The 14,559-nt window shown below is 32.9% G+C and overlaps 1 protein-coding gene across 4 annotated transcripts in view; it reads left to right on the top strand.

Annotated features, from left to right (window-relative positions):
• The window catches only part of LOC123699060 (protein prickle-like), a 122,498-nt gene that overhangs the window by 37,726 nt on the left and 70,213 nt on the right, over nucleotides 1-14,559 (top strand). The window lies entirely within an intron of this gene.

Here is a 14,559-nt window from a genome sequence, read left to right as displayed (position 1 = left end):
GGATACGGCTAACACAGCTCTTATTGCCGGCGGTAATAAATTTTGCCATAAAACTAGAAGTGTTTCTGTTGTTACTCGTCCACGCGCCAAATCTTGCATTTTCCTCATTAAATGTGACGGTTTTTGATCACCCAATTCCATTTCGCCAATTAATTTTTTTATTTGTCGATCTTCCGATTCTTCAAAAATTTGTAATAATCTTCTTTTTAATTTTTCATATTTTCCTGTCTCCGGCGGGCTAATTAAAATGTCCGTGACTTGCTCGATGACTTCTGGCGTTAATTTAGAAATTACTATTTGGTATTTCGCTTCATCTGACATTTTCTGCGGCGTTAAAACTGCTTCCGTTTGTATAAACCATATTTTCGGCGATTTCTTCCAAAAATCTGGGATGCGGGACGTAATGGAGATTGACGATAAATTTGCAAATTCTTCTTTAACCGGTTCCATGGTGATATTTAATTTTTATATGCACTTTTATGTGTTATTAAATTTTATTTAGTTATTTAAATTTTACCGCTGCCACCGCCCTGTAGTTTCTTCTTGAGTTGTCCGTATATATGTATTTATATATTAATTTTGAATATTTATTCTCCCTACTACACACTCACGTCGATATATCACGCCGGTCGAGATCACGTCGGGGTCACCAATTTAGTGTAGCTGTGTGTAGGGAGATGAAATTAAAGATAGCGGCCAATTAAATTTTATATTTCTTCTAAATTACACAAAAATATATTATTTATATTCACTAACTACAAAACGTGGGTCGGTGGCGCGAGCTATGGGACCACTGAGGGGCGACGCTATGTGACTGTGCGACGCGGCCGAAAATCCTGCGTCAGCACAGCACCTACAAATTAAAAAAAAATTACACATTAAGCATGTCGAAGAATCAAAAGTTCGAGGTCATAATATTGTGAATACCGCCAACCCGCACTTGGCCAGCGTGCTGGATTATGGCCTCCTGTACCCTCATAGGATAGTGTCATAGGCCCGTGTCTCTGCAGTTATTAAACACATATTTTTATCAAATTTTGAATGCTTGTTAAGTTGATTTATTAAACACTTTCATACATTTTTATTGAAATGAAATGAAATGAAATGAAATGAATGAAATGAAATGAAATAAATTTATTTGTCCATTTTATGTTTTACAATTAAAGTACGACAGTGGATCCCAAACTAAGTGAAATACTTGTGTCTTGGGACCCTGAGTTGCGCTTCTTGGTTATATACATATGTTATGGACAGTAGAGAGTTAACAAGTAGGTAAATAATCTAATGTAATGGAAGTTACTACAATTAATAAAAAAAATAAATAAAAGAAAAACACAAAGTACATTATTTTGCGGTTTGCAGCACGCGTGTTCGTGATAGTGTGTGTGTGTGTGTGAGTTTGCGTGTGTGTGTGTGTGTGTGTGTGAGTATGTGTCATTGTTTGTGAGTGAAGGCATGTGTGTTAGCTCAGTGGTCCTTTAAGTAATTGTTCGGTTTCTACAAAAGATAGCGTTTGTAACCATTTCTTTATGACTTTCTTGCATGTGTAGTTCGATAGTAGTGTTATGTTACAATGTTTGTTGACACTATTGTATATCCGAGGAAATAAAAATTTTGGACATCGTTTAGCTAAAAGGGAGGATGCACGAGGACATGGCAGTGAGAATGTGCGCCTTGAGGTAAGTTTTTTAAAGTCCTTTCTTATTTTTAAGGTTCTGTGAGTAGTTAACACAGCCTTGAGAACGAAGAGCTGCCTGACCCTTAGGACTGCGAACTCGCTATACAGGTCAGCTGTTGGGAAGCGGAAGGGTTTTCTCAGCATCACCTTTATGACGGCTCTTTGCGCTCTCTCCACAGTGATGAAGTTAGTTATTCCGGCGCCCCCCCAAACAGATATGCCATATTGCAGAATAGATTGACAGAGCGCGTGAAATACGGAGGTGAGAATTGGAAGAGGAGTACAATCTCGCAGTTTTTTCATTACATAAATGAGTTTTCTTGTTCGCGAAGACAATGTTTCTATGTGGGATTTGAAAGATAAGTTTTCGTCCAGTGTGATTCCGAGATATCTTATTGTTTTTACACGTTCCACTGTAGTACAGTTTTGGTCGCAGTTGGTTAATTCAGGATTGTTGCACGTATGAAATTTAACTTGGAGATTTTGATTAGGTTTCGATGCCTGTGTTTTGGAAAAAGCAATTAATTTAGTTTTTTTTATATTTAAAGTTAAGAGATTTCTATCAAGAGCTTTAGCTAAAGTTTGGAGTCCAGATTCTGCGAGTTTGTACACCTCATCCCATCCGGTAGAATGGAATATAATGGCTGTGTCGTCTGCATAGGATATTATTTGAGCACTATTTAGGGGTAAGTTTACTATTTCGTTTATGTACAGGGTAAATAAGGTGGGACCGAGTATGCTGCCCTGCGGTACGCCAAATTTAATTGGTAAGACCTCACTCGCTATCCCGTCTATTTTTACGTATTGTTTGCGGTCAGTCAAGTAGCTGGAGAACCAGTCAAGCGCAAGGCCCCTTATTCCGACTGATTCTAACTTTTTTATGAGCAGACTCGGCGAGATGGTATCGAACGCTTTGGCTAGGTCGATGAATACCGCCAAAGCTTGTTCGCCATTTTGTATATGCGAGGCCACTGAGTTAGTTAGCAGTATGGCAGCGTCTTCCGTCGATTTACCCTTTCTGAATCCGAATTGCCTGTCACTAATAAGATTTTGTTTGTCTAGGTAGTTAAGTAGTCTTCTGTTAACTATCTTCTCAAGAAGTTTCGATAAGATATTTAGTAGCGCGATAGGTCTGAAGTTTTCAGGGATGTCGACTGGCCCACCTTTATGGATGGGGGTTACGGCTGCAATTTTCCAGCAATCAGGGAATGAGCCTGTACTTAAACTCAGGTTAAATATGTAGGAAAGAGGTTTAGCGATAAAAGGCCTTATTTTTTTCAATAAGCGTGCCGTGATGCCGTCAGGTCCAGGCGAGCTATCAGTTTTAATCTGTGAGAGATATTTGTCGACTTCGGATTCATCAGTAGGGAGGAAGAAAAAAGAGTTTATCGACGGGGTGGCCAGTGAGTGATTGTTTGTGAGTGTTTGTTCTGTTGCAGAGAGCCTGTTTAAGATTGTATTAGAGAGATTTTTGCCAACTGTCGTGAAATAGTGGTTGAGTGAATTTAGTGTGTTGTTCTGTGTGTCATTAGCTAGTTTTATCGGGTCATTTTTGTGTGCGGAAGGATGTATGATAGATTTAAGTGTATTCCAGAGTTTTTTTGGATTATGCTTGGTGTCCTCTATTTGCTTGCTATAGTACTCGGTCTTTAGTGTGAATAGAAGCTTGTTGCAAACATTTCTGTATTTCTTGTAAGTGAGACGCCTATTTTCATCGTAGGGATGTTTTTTGGTGAGACTGTGCAGTTTATCTCTACGTTTTATACATTTGATAAGATTCGGAGTTATCCAGGGTTTTATGTTAAGCTTTTTACGACTTATGTGTACTTTTTTTGAGTGTTTATCAATGATGTTTAATATTAAAGTTGTGAATATAGTGACTGCTGTATTAAGATAGCTGCATGAAAGTACGTTTGACCACGTTAAATTACTGATGTCATTAGTAACCGCAGTCTCGTCGATAAAAAATTTCCATCGGATACGAGGAGAGGAGCTCTCTTTATGATTGATTGTAGTTGCAGCAATAGCGATGTCGTGGTCTGTTATAGAGCTTTTATATACAGCACCAGTTTGTCCAAAGGGTGATTTAATAAATATGTGATCCAAGCATGCTTTCTGTCTAGTGGGAGCGTTTATGACTGGAACAAGCCCATGCGATGCCATGACATTCAGGTAGTCGTTTCGTTTGTTATGAGCCGGATTACATATGTCGATATTAATATCCCCTGCAACCATTACTGTTTGGTATCTGCTTAATGTACTCAAGTTTTCGTCTAGAGAGAATAAGAACCTATCTATGTTTGAGTAAGCAGGAGAACGATATAGCCCTAGGAGAACGGTATTTGTGTCAATTTGAATGAGGAGACTATCTGAGTCAGTTATGTTCGATTGTAAAATGGTCTTGGTGTAGATGTCTCGCAGATAGATTATTATCCCGCCGTTTTTGTTGTTCTGTGTATTTGTCCTTGCTACAGAATATCCAGGTAAAACATCTAGTATTGTGCCATCAGAAAGCCATATTAAAGTGAAACTTTTATTACATCGTCTCAAACTTTTTGGTCTGTGTAGCGCATGTCGCGTGACGTACGATAATTATCGTACAAATACGATAATTATCGTAAGTTTCACTTTTACCGTGGTTTCATAAAACCACACAACATTTTTTTTAGTTATAGTTTCTTTTGGAAATCGATTAAAAACACGTTTTATCCAAATTAATTATTGTATTACGATTAATTTAACACGATTATAACAAATTAAAGATATTTAATAAGACGCGGGGAGTCTATCTGGAATGTATTTGAAATATTATAATAATCGTTTTTTTAAATTAGTTTTAGGCGTTTTACTAATGTTTATAATAATGATAATTCCATACATTGCATTTACATAATATCATAATGTACATTTGAACTTGTAATGCATAAAAAACCTTGTAATTTTAATGAAAACTGGTTATTGATAGGCATATTTACATACTGTTTTTAATATTCTTCTGTTAGATATGAAAAATGAGAGATTTAAAATTACCTTCATCAGAAAAATCGTAATAACTGAAATAATATACTACCTATCTATACTAATAATTGTCGATGTCCTTTACTAGTGATGTGTAGAGTATCGATAAAGCATAAAGAGGAAAGGTTTGTAATTATGTATGTATGGTTTTCACTCTTAAACTACTGGACCGATTTTGATGAAATTTGGCACAGATAATCTTTAGAGAAAGAACATAGGCTACCTTTTATTGCGAAATATGTACCACGGGCGAAGCCGGGGCGGACCGCTAGTACGTAATACGACAGTTAAGTCCACCAAACTACTAAGTAATACCACAGGTAATACCATGTTGTAACGATTTAAAAATTCTTCTGGAAACAACTTCAGGTCTTACTGAATAAATTATTAATGATTGAGTTTTTAAATAAATTTTGCATTAAGTGTTGTAAATATAACTTAACTGCCCTTAACTTTTTTATAAACTATTTTAAATAAACGAAAATTTAAATAATTGTTCTGTATCCTCAATCGGGTACCAAACCTACTCTCCCACGGCAGATATTCTTAACATCCGCTGCTCCAATCAGCACCTTAAGAGATAAAATACTCTCTTAAAGCTTTAATTATTTCGTCCATAAACATAGCATGGAGTCTTAAAAAGTACGGGTAGTTTAGGAGACGGTGACTAATTTTATGTATTTATTTACTGTATATTATTTAAATATTTGGGGTACAAAAAATAATTGAATGATAAGTACTTTTTTGCAAAGGAACAAATAAAATTGAATCATGAGAAGATATTCGAACTCTTGGAGTTCGAAATTCGATCTAAGGAAGTCGAAATTCGATCCATTTTTCTTATATTTTCTTCTTGTAAATATATACTATCAAAAACCTATGCAATTTACTGTAAGCCCCTTTGCTTGTATGAAGCAACATAACCTGATTAACATAAATGTATATGCGACTTAAAGCGAAATAATATCAAATCGTTAGTATATTTCTATACTAAATTACCTCAATAAAGACTTCACCTGCTCTTAAACTATAAATAATCAGTTTTTACGCTTGCAATAAACTGGGTTTATGTTTTCGCTGAATATTGCATCGGAATTATCGGAATTAGTAAGCTTACCTTAATGAGGTGTACAAGAAATATGATTTTTACTTCTTGTGAAAAACTTTACCGTGTGAATGTAGGTTTTAAAGAAATTATTAGAATATGTAGAACGTTTTCAAGACGGTAAATATAGATTGAACAAATTACATCGTTATAAGGAATAAACGTAGATATGACGTGTTTTCTTACATGTGAAATCATCTAAGTTCTAATATTGCACTTTTAAAGTTGTCCAAATTCTAGTTAACGAAATTTTATTTTACAAGTTTTTTGTGTTTCGGTAAGATTTTTTTTTGCACAATGGCTTACAATTTAAAAAAAAGGTCTTGTGAAGCTATAAAAGTAGTGGTTACATAAAAAATTAACGTGTACATGTTTACGGTGACGCCCTTCCGCCAATGCGCAGGCGCAATTAGCATGGCTGAGGAAATTGCTCTCTTCCGAGCTTTCTAATTTGTCCCTACGAGGTGTTACATAGTAAGGGTGAACTTGAATAGTGAATGTGCAATGAAAATAACATTGCAGTGCTGACTTATGCATTAGCAAATGAGTGATTAGTGACAATTTAGTCACTAATCACTCATTTATTGATTAAATCAAAGAGTATTTCATAATTAATTTATTATTTCTTAAACTGCAGGCTCCAAGTATATTATACTTCCATCAAAGCTATTTTTGTTAATACTGCAGTCCTCATATCTTTATAAAATGTCTTTGCCCAACTGCGTGTTGGAAGATGCTGGTGATGATGAAAATGCTTATTTCATCACTACATAGTATAAAACAAAGTCGCTTTCTCTGTCCCTATGTCCCTTTGTATGCTTATATCTTTAAAACTACGCAACGGATTTTGATCCGGTTTTTATTTAATAGATAGAGTGATTTAAGAGGAATGTTTTAGTATATAATGTATTAGGTTTTATACCAAGCGGGCGAAGCCGCGGGCGGTAAGCTAGTTATACTATAAATGTTATAAATGTTATCATTGTAATAATGTTATGTATAAATTTTTTCATACCTATGAAGTAAATCAAAAATAATAGAAATTTTCCTAACACTTACAACTTTGAGAAGCTCTTTTCAATCATGACATAAGATACCAACGTTCCAATCCAAATAACCTAACCTTTTCTCTATAGTCTATAACAAAGAGTCATATTATACTCTATTCGATACGGTACATAGCATAGTATTTTCTGTGGTTATACATACAGTGACAAGCGATACATGCATGTACCAAGCATTCGTGTGTCTGACAAGCCTCGACAGCTGTTTTGTTTTGTACATGGCATTTGGGTTGGAACATGTCGTGTGACGAGCGAATATTGAGTTTCTGTGGCATTACATGGCATTTTAAATGTGTAGTTGTAATCTATTCACGATTCCGTTAAAAGCGATTGACAGAATTCGAAATCTTACTTCTTTATCTTTCAATCTATAGAATACTAGCTTACCGCCCGCGGCTTCGCCCGCTTTCTCTTAAACGATTTGAGATTTAAACTATCCTATCTCTCAAGTTGGATCGAACTGCACATGGTGTGCGAATTTTATTATAATCGGTTAAGTGGTTTAGAAGTCCATTGAGGACAAACATTGTGACACGAGATTTATATATATTAAGATGAAATAATGGCTCAAAATATTTTTAATCTGTTACAGATTATCTGTTATTATATTTGCTTAATAAGCTTGACAACGGGACGACGAAAGACGCGGATAAGAATCCCAGATGATCGATTTTTTTTTATATTGTTTAAAAAAAATGTTTTTTATAGTTTTTTATGCAATAAAATAGTTATATATTTTCGTATCAAGAAGTTAGGATAAAATCTGTTTATATTTTTGCTCGCTAATTTAACATGGATTATTCTAAACGTTTTACGACTTTAAAAGATTATCAACAACATAAAATATATTTTTACAAAATTTATGACAACAGTTTTTAACAGTATTTTTCAAATATACGACATTATCGTTGTATTTATGGCTTTATCATCGAATTAGCATACGAGATGCCTACCCATTCCATAGGTAGCCATTTATATACATAAAAAATATTCGAATTGAGCCATTATAGAACACTCATTAAATTTCTTAAGTGGTTTAATCTTTAATATATATCGTATAACAACCAGATTAGTTTGAACCTTCCTTTTTTAAAGTCGATAGAAAATTTTCAAATAAAACTGTAGGAATTCAACTGAATTTTTTTTGTGACTCTTAGACTATATAGATTCCAAAAATGTCAAAATAAATCTATATGCGAATAGAATCGATTTATTATCTAGAAAAGTTATATTTTAAGCATTAAGTTAAAATATATCTTGTTGTATTCAAAAATAGAAGAAAATCCAGTTCGAGTACGAACTCCAGATTGATAGTTTCACGAAAAACATCTAAATAAATTACAATACCTACACATAAACCTACTAATAAATATCTTTAATTTTGAATAGAAAACACATTATAAATGACAATCAGAATTTATATTGAAAATTGCATCCTGCTGTGAGGTTGAATTGATAAAATAAACATCATTTTATATTCAAATTAAATATTGCATGATTCGTAGTTTTAGTAGTCATTTGGTGTAGAACATACATAAATAGGCATAATATAGCATAAACTGTATTATTATGTGGCTTATATAAATTTAGAATTTTAATTTAAAACATCGAAAAGTTTGGCTTATTTACGTGAAAAAAAATGTTCAACTTGTCTTAAACTATCTAATCTAATATTTTGTATGGATGTATGGATGTTTGTTACTCTTTCACGTAAAAACTACTGAACCGATTACAATGAAATTTAGCACACATATAGAGGGTAACTTGGATTAACACATAGGATAGTTTTTATCCCGGAAATCCCACGGGAACGGGAACTATGCGGGTTTTCCTTTGCAAACGCGGGCGAAGCCGCGGGCGGAAATCTAGTTTTTATATATTTTTCGTGTATGTTTAAAGCCTATTATTATATTGTAGACCAAACCGTAACTATATCTGTGCTACTTAAAAATATTTTTGCGTGATAGAGTTATGACTCTACATATTATGATATGTTCAATAATTAATAGTTTTTTCATAGTTCACAGTAAGAAACGATTGAATTTTTACAATATCTTTCTTGACCCGTTATGAAATTAAAAATAAATATAGCATGGCACTCAGGAATAATTAAGCTTTCTACCAGTAGAATATAATCAAATCGCTTAAGTACTTTCGTAGCTTATTCGATACAAACAAACGAAAAAAAATTTTTTTTTTCTATAATATTATTACAGAGTGCAGTATTTCCAAGTTTCAGCTGATGTCACACTATCATAAGCAGTGTCAAAGACCTCCGGACGAGCGTTGACGACAGGTTGACTATTAAGCCAAACGTCAATTTTATCTTGATTATAATATTAATTTATTCCTATTTATATTATTCTATTTTAGATAAAAAATAAAAATTTATTTTTAAAATTTGAAATACCTAAATAATTTTATAGATCTAAGGGATGCTTTAATTTAAAATGGCTGCAATATAAATTCAAAATCTTTGCAGCATAAAATCAAGTCATCTTTGTATTATTAATGTAACTTTAGTTGTTTTAGTACTCTAGTATCTACATATTATATTATCCGTGTTTAGTTCCGTAGTGCAAGATGCAATGAATGAATTGATTGATTTAAAAAATTTATAATTAATGGAAATGAATAAAGCTGAAATATTCACTTAATCCAGATCAGGGTGAACATTCCAATTCTTCAAACATATGTTAATTATGTATAAGCTATAAATGATTGCTATCTAAAGTGACTCGTTTTGTATTAATGTATGCAAACGAGTCTCTGACACCGATTCACGACACCTATAAGACATTTATTTATGTCCTAGACGTGATAGAAAAATATATGTTATTGGAAATTGGAACGCAAGGAAACATGTTTATGTGATTTTTTATCTGCAGCAGCTCTTGTTATAAATTGCTTTGCGGTTTGGTGCATTTTATGTGTTTTCGTAATACTTTTATTCTTATAATAAAACTGAATGAACTAAATGAATTAATGAAATCGAATTGAATAGAGGAAGGTGACAACATATTATGAAACTAAAAATAATTGAGCTGTAATTTGAAAAAAATATTTTTATATATTTAAAATATTTTTTACTGTAGAGTTTTTATATTTTATATAATATCCGCTTTTCATAGACAATCTTTTTAGTTTTCATAAAGAATGGTTAATAAATTCAATTGAACGCTAAACACTTACGAGTTAGGTAAGATAAACGGAACACTTCTAGAACTTTGTAAATTTCCAACAAATCTAGTTTTTAATTCCATATAAAATAGCGTGTTTTAGACCAAATGCAGTTTAGAAAATGTAACATAAAAAGCATTTTGATTTATAATCCTGTCGTAGCTTTTTTATTAAACACATGTATTATGCATTAAAAAACCATTTTTATATGGAAATATAGTTTATAAAAACCGGTATATCCTGAACTGGGTGTTTTATAAATTTTCTACGTTTATTGGGGTCATTGAATAACGGCCTTGTTAGCGCCTTTCCGGTGCTATCCAAATAATTTATGATACAGACATGTGAAAAATGAAAATACAACTTCGTGTCATAGACTACAAATAAAAAGTATTTTAAGAATAGTATGGTACTTAATCTTGTACTTAATATTTAAAATTGACAAGCAAATATCACAGAAAGAAAAATTGTACCCAAATGTACCTAAATAAAGTAACTATACTTAACGATCTACATTTATTACATTAATTACGACATACAATCTACATACTTTGGTAAGTATTTTTCAAATTGAACTGATTTTCATAAAACTTATACTGTTCTCTATATTGGAGTAAATATAATACATTGCAATAATAACGAAAATAGATATGATTCACTCATCTAAAACAATTCTAAATACATATTATATGTAACTTGCAGTGTGTCATGACATGAAAGAAATAAAGATTCTTATAGCCAAATACTGAATTAAAACACATTTTATACAATCTTAATGAGGCAGACGCACTCAGCCCCAGCAAATTGCTGCACAAAACAGCGCTGATTTTTAGGCTAATGATGACTATTTTGCACTTCCAATAGTACAAACATAGTACACACATAACAATTGAACCTCTTTTTGCAGTCGGTGAACCCCATGAGGTATGTCAATCGTTCTTCTTGCTAGCTTCCTTCCTCAATCCATATTTCCTGGTGCTGCTCAGAATTATTTTAATCGCTCCATCTCAGTTCCGCGGCGGCTCTTTTGATGTATGTTTTGATTTATAAGCGATTAGTTGGAGCTAGTAACTGTCTTAATACTGCTTAATTGATTAAAATGTTTCTTTGATTAAACCTAGATATTTAATTCGTCTTGAACCCTATTTAAGTTATAAGCATAGGACACAGCGTAGGAGACAAATAAACGAAAGAACCATTCTTACTTAATAAAGAAACATATCAGTCAAATAGATGAAATGGATCTGATAGTTTTATTTTTATGTACATTTTGTTAAATATTATAATACTCTCTTTCCACCCGCGGCTTCCATCGCGCAGTCAAAAACCCGCATAGTTCCCGTTCCCGCGGAATTTCCGGGATAAAACCTATCCTATGTCCCGGGGTAAAAAGTAGCCTTTGTCCTATCTCGGGTATCAAAATATCTCTTTACCAAATTTCATGCAAATTGGTTCAGTAGTTAAGGCGTGATTGAGTAACAGACAGACAGACAGAGTTATTTCCGCATTTATAATATTAGGGATAATATGGTAGAGTCAGTACTACTTAAATATGTATACAGTGTGGAAATCTTCGATGGGACCTGGAGGGAATTAGTAAGTACTTGACATACTGGAGATAACAAATTTTGCTGAAACGAAACATTCCTATATTTTTAAAAAGGAATAGAACTGCATTCAAATATTTTCGTAAAATCACTTGCTTCGACCTGGAAACGTTTTTCTGAAACTTGTAATGTTTAACAAAATAACTTGTTCCTATAAAAAGTTTTTTGAATCACATAAAAATAACTTTGACTTCCGTCAACCGTACTCGGTTCATTGAATCCAATCATTAGGTTTGGTAAAATCGATTATAGCTACGGTAGCTGAGTCCAATTTGTGAGATAACTGCTTCCTCTTTACACTGATTTTAAATCGTTTATAAATTAACAGGTGGGAATTAAAAACGTACACGGTATTTAACTCGATTCTGTGGAATGAATGAATGAATGAATGAATGAGAACTTTATTGTACACACCAAATTACAGACATTACATAAATATATATAATAGTTTAAAAAAACTAAAAAACACGCTTTTTATAGAAAACCGAACTAAAAAATAGAAAATCAAATTAGTGTATTGTCATCGGTCCTCAATAAATCCACAAAGTTTGAACGAAATCTGGCCGTTTAAAGTGGGTCAAAATCGCGCCCAAAGAAGTCGGTTACAAACATACAAACATACAGGTGAAGCTAATATAAAACGTGTAAAAAAAGAATACACATAAATTGCACAATTGTGGATTGTGATTGAAGTAAATACTTTACACTACTAATAATAAAATAGGCTTTATTTGAAAGTAAGTATTACATGTAAATGCTCTGTTTAATTTTCTTATTTCCCCATATCTTTAGTTAGCATAGCTAAGAAAAAATCATTAATCAATTTTTATGTGTTATGTCGTTTATGGATAAGTTGACTTTTTTGAAACTAAGCTACTTTTACTATGTAAGCAAAAGTGGTAATTTTGAGGCTTTTTCTTTGAATACATAGAGCGGGTTGATACGAACTGTTTTGACGTAGTTATTTACAAAATATTTTATAAAATAACAATAATTTACACATTATATACTTTGACTACAGACACCGAACAGTCCTGTGCAAAATCACTATAATATGTAGATATTTGAACAAAAAAATACATACCTACGTATTCACTTCTCTAACCTCTACTCACCAAATGAATAGGTTTACACGAAATCGAGAACACCATTTAACCGTTGAATGAAGGTAAAATCTAAAAATAAAATAAGCATACAATGCGTAGTACATTAAAATGCGGCGCAGACAGACATTCCCACGTCGTGTGACCCGCATGTAATACATGGATATGTGCTTTTATCGACCTCACAAGAGACCTTTATAGTTGAAAGATGAAGAAAAACCAGTAGAGGTAAATCAATTTGTAGTTTGCGAAATAGTAGGGTATTTTATAGATTCGTTTGTAAAATATATTTGTCATATTTCGTTGTAAAAACTTGTTATAGCCTGAGATTATTGGGATAGGTATTGTGTGTCTAAGCACTAAGAGACTTATTTTTGATGTAGGTAATTAATTTTTAACTTATAAAATTAAAAATACATACAGACGAACAGAACTTCTTCTTTTGCAAGTCGGTTAAAAACGTTCAATTAAGTATCTATTAAGCATTATCATGTGTAATAAAAAATGAAAAGTGAAAATTCGGTGAAACTTTAACGTATACATATGAAAACAGCCTATAATTGCTAAATCATCACACACAAGCGAACCCGCGGCATGAGCATAGCATAATGACTCATCTATTGCTACGCCATCGCATCTTGATATTGATTGCATTAATCTTTCAGCCAAGATGCGATTGATAACGCAGAGTAATTGCTTACAAAGATTAACTGATGGCTCAGTGGTAAAGCATACACTGGAGGTCCACAGTTTTATTGAAGTTGGTAGCAAATTGTAAAAAAATGGGACTAATTCTAAAAAAGACGTGTGGCACTCGGGGAGAGCTATTGCATGGCATGCCTTCAAGCCACACCTCCGCACCAGTCGGAGTGGGGAGCGTGAGGTTTTTTCGTTACGGAATTTTCGATTCGGTCCCCGAGCTCAAGGCCCGCGATAGAAGCTATGCAATAGCTGTTTAACCATAGATTACTAATTAATAATTATGGCTAAATGCTTTTCTAATATTCATGACATATTATGATTGTAAAAAATATTGGGCACATTGGGCACAATATTTAAAATAATCATGAAAACTATGCGATATACAATACTGAAATGAAAAGCACTTAAATGGGAAACATAAATAATAAGCTATGATTTCTTTCACAGATTTTTTTAACATTCGTAAAATGTGTAATAGTTATAAAGTACTAGCTTTCCACCCGCGGCATCGCCTGCGCAGTCAAAGAAAAACCCGCATAGTTCCCGTTCCCGTGGGATTTCCGGGATAAAACCTATCCTATGTCCTTTCTCGGGTATCAAAATATCTCTATACCAAATTTCATGCAAATTGGTTCAGTAGTGAAGGCGTGATTGAGTAACAGACAGACAGACAGACAGAGTTATTTTCGCATTTATAATATTAGTATGGATTATTTATAATTTCAAACGTAAATAAAAATATCTTTAGATTATTCTACAACAATGTTCTAAGTAATGTAATGAAGCAAGCACGTAATAAATCACTGTTGCTTCGAATGCAAGAAATCAATCACACATAAGAAAATGCGGTCTCATCACGACGCGACTGTTATTGTAGTTATTAATAACCCTTGCTAGAGTACATACTTTGAATTGTTCTACATCATGCTTTTTTAAAACAAATATATCGACTACAGAAAAGATAGAGTGATTTTCCAAATAATTTCCTATTGATTTATATTAATACTTCGTAGATTATTAATTAATCTGTATGTACATATCTATACTAATATTATAAAGAGGAAAGGTTTGTATGTATGTATGTATGGTTTTCACGCATAAA

This window comes from Colias croceus, chromosome 17 (genome assembly GCF_905220415.1).
Source record: "Colias croceus chromosome 17, ilColCroc2.1".
Taxonomy (NCBI): Eukaryota; Metazoa; Arthropoda; class Insecta; order Lepidoptera; family Pieridae; genus Colias; species Colias croceus.
This window is presented reverse-complemented; position numbering and strand designations above follow the sequence as displayed.